Here is a 3,434-nt window from a genome sequence, read left to right on the forward strand (position 1 = left end):
ATTTATTTAGTTTAATAAAGAATTAATTATCTTTTAGCCAATATGAAAGCTACTTTGAGTCTTTTACCATTTTGTTTATTTTAGGTAGCATTCGGCTAAATTTGAAGGAGTTTTTGCAGCACAAGAACAAAAGAAGATGGCAGCGAGGGGCGACGCGTACGCGTGACTGAATCATATCTTGTGATTCCTTGTGAGTCAAGTCATTAATTGTGATTTTAAAATTCAAATCTTTTTCAAAACAAATTTCAATCATATCTTTTTAAAACCATCTCTTTTAAAATCATATCTTTTCAAATCTTATCTTTCCAAAATCATATCTTTTTTAATCATATCTTTTTCATATCATATCTTTTTCAAACTTTAATTTCAAAAATCTTTTCTAACTTCTTATCTTTTCAAAATTAATTTTCAAATCTTTTTAAACTAACTAATTGATTTATTTGTTTGTTTTATCTTTTATCTTTTTCAAAAGCACCTAACTACTTTTCCCTCTTCAATTTTCGAAAATATCTCACCTCTTTTTCAAAATTCTTTTTAATTAACTAATTGTTTCAAATTTTAATTTTAATTTCATTTCTTCCTTTAATTTTCGAAATTACTAACCCATTTTTCAAAATTATTTTCGAATTTCTCTCCCCCTCATCTCTTTCTATTTATTTTATTTATTTACCAACACTTCTCTTCATCCTAAAATTCGAACCCCCCTCTCTCTGAGTTCGAATTTTCTTCTTCTCCTTCTTATTCTTCTTCTTTTCTACTCACATAAAGGAACCTCTATATCTGGACAAAGAGGATCCCTATTATTATTTTCTGTTCCCTTCTTTTTCATATGAACAGGAGCAAGGACAAGAACATTCTTATTGAAGCAGATTCTGAACCTGAAAGGACTCTGAAGAGGAAGTTAAGAGAAACTAAAAATCAATAATTCAGAGAAACCTCAAAAAAAAAAAAAGAAAAAAAAAAGAGAAAAGGGAAGACAATAAGCTTCCACCTCCGAGTCATGGGAGATGGAAAGACTCATCTAAAGGGTTTATAGCTCAGTGGTAGAATATTTGACTGCAAATCAAGAGATCCCTAAGATACCTAAGGGGATAAATTATCCTCCACACAACTATTGGGAGCAAATAAAGATAAGAGCACTAAAATCACTAGGGATCAAGCAACAGAGGCAAGGAAGAGACATAAAGGAGCCCAAAAAGCATCAATGGTCCTTCAAGAAGGCACCACCCTCACTAAGGTGGACTCATTCCTTGTTCTTAAATTTTTTTCTGCTTTTTGTTTTTTTTTATATATGTTATATGTTTATCTATGTTTATGTCTTTATTACATGATTATTATTATTTAGTAACTATGTCTTAAGGCTATGAATAATTCTATGAATCCTTCACCTCTCTTAAATGAAAAATATTTTTAATTCAAAAGAACAAGAAGTACATGAATTTCAAATTTATCCTTGAATTTAGTTTAATTATATTAATGTGGTGACAATACTTTTTGTTTTCTGAATGAATGCTTGAACAGTGCATAAATTTTGATCTTGTTGTTTATGAATGTTAAAATTGTTGGCTCTTGAAAGAATGATGAACAAAGAGAAATGTTATTGACAATCTGAAAAATCATAAATTTGATTCTTGAAGCAAGAAAAAGCAGTGAATGGCGAAAAAAATAAAAAAATAATTGGCAAAAAAAAATAGAAAGAAAGAAAGAAAAAACAAACAGAAAAAGCCAATAGCCCTTAAAACCAAAAGGCAAGGGTAAAAAAGATCCAAGGCTTTGAGCATCAATGGATAGGAGGGCCCAAGGAAATAAAATCCAGGCCTAAGCGGCTAATTCAAAGCTGTCCCTAACCATGTGCTTGTGGCATGCAGGTCCAAGTTAAAAGCTTGAGACTGAGTGGTTAAAGTCGTGATCCAAAGCAAAAAGAGTGTGCTTAAGAGCTCTGGACACCTCTAACTGGGGACTTTAGCAAAGCTAAGTCACAATCTGAAAAGGTTCACCCAGTTATGTGTCTGTGGCATTTATGTATCTGGTGGTAATACTGGAAAACAAAGTGCTTAGGGCCACGGCCAAGACTCATAAAAGTAGTTGTGTTCAAAAATCAACATACTTAACTAGGAGAATCAATAACACTATCTGAAATTCTAAGTTCCTAGAGATGCCAATCATTCTAAACTTCAAAGGAAAAAGTGAGATGCCAAAACTGTTCAGAAGCAAAAAGCTACAAGTCCCGCTCATCTAATTAAAATTAATATTCATTGATATTTTGGAATTTATAGTATATTCTCTTCTTTTTATCCTATTTGATTTTTAGTTGCTTGGGGACAAGCAACAATTTAAGTTTGGTGTTGTGATGAGCGGATAATTTATACGCTTTTTGGCATTATTTTTAGGTAGTTTTTAGTATGATCTAGTTACTTTTAGGGATGTTTTCATTAGTTTTTATGTTAAATTCACATTTCTGGACTTTACTAGAAGTTTGTTTGTTTTTCTATGATTTCAGGTAAATTCTGGCTGAAATTGAGGGACCTGAGCAAAACTTTGAAAGCAAGGCTGACAAAGGACTGCTGATGTTGTTGGATTCTGACCTCCCTGCACTCGAAATGGATTTTCTGGAGCTATAGAACTCCAAATGGCGCGCTCTCAACGGCGTTGGAAAGTAGACATCTAGAGCTTTCCAGCAATATATAATAGTCCATACTTTATTCGGGAATTGACGACGTAAACTGGCACTCAACGCCAGTTCCATGTTGCTGTCTGGAGTCAAACGCCAGAAACACGTCACGACCCAGAGTTGAACGCCCAAAACACGTTACAACTTGGCGTTCAACTCCAAAAGAAGCCTCAGCTCGTGGATAGATTAAGCTCAGCCTAAACATACACCAAGTGGGCCCTGGAAGTGGATTTATGCATTAATTACTTACTTCTGTAAACCCTAGTAGCTAGTTTATTATAAATAGGACTTTTTACTAGTGTATTATCTATCTTTTGGCCATTCGGTCTTTTGATCATTCAAGGGGCTGGCCATTTGGCCATGCCTGGACCTCTCACTTATGTATTTTCAATAGTAGAGTTTCTACACACCATAGATTAAGGGTGTGGAGCTCTGCTGTACGTCAAGTTTCAATGCAATTACTATTATTTTCTATCCAATTCGATTTATTCCTGTTCTAAGATATTCGTTGCACTTCAACTTGATGAATGTGATGATCCGTGACACTCATCATCATTCTCACCTATGAACGCGCGTGATTGACAACCACTTCCTTTCTACCTTAGGCCGGGCGCATATCTCTTGGATTCCTTAATCAGAATCTTCGTGGTATAAGCTAGAATTGATGGCGGCATTCATGGGAATCCAGAAAGTCTAACCTTGTCTGTGGTATTCCGAGTAGGATTCCGGGATTGAATGACTGTGATGAGCTTCAAACTCCTGA

The sequence above is a fragment of the Arachis stenosperma genome, chromosome 5 (assembly GCF_014773155.1).
Source record: "Arachis stenosperma cultivar V10309 chromosome 5, arast.V10309.gnm1.PFL2, whole genome shotgun sequence".
Taxonomy (NCBI): domain Eukaryota; kingdom Viridiplantae; phylum Streptophyta; class Magnoliopsida; order Fabales; family Fabaceae; genus Arachis; species Arachis stenosperma.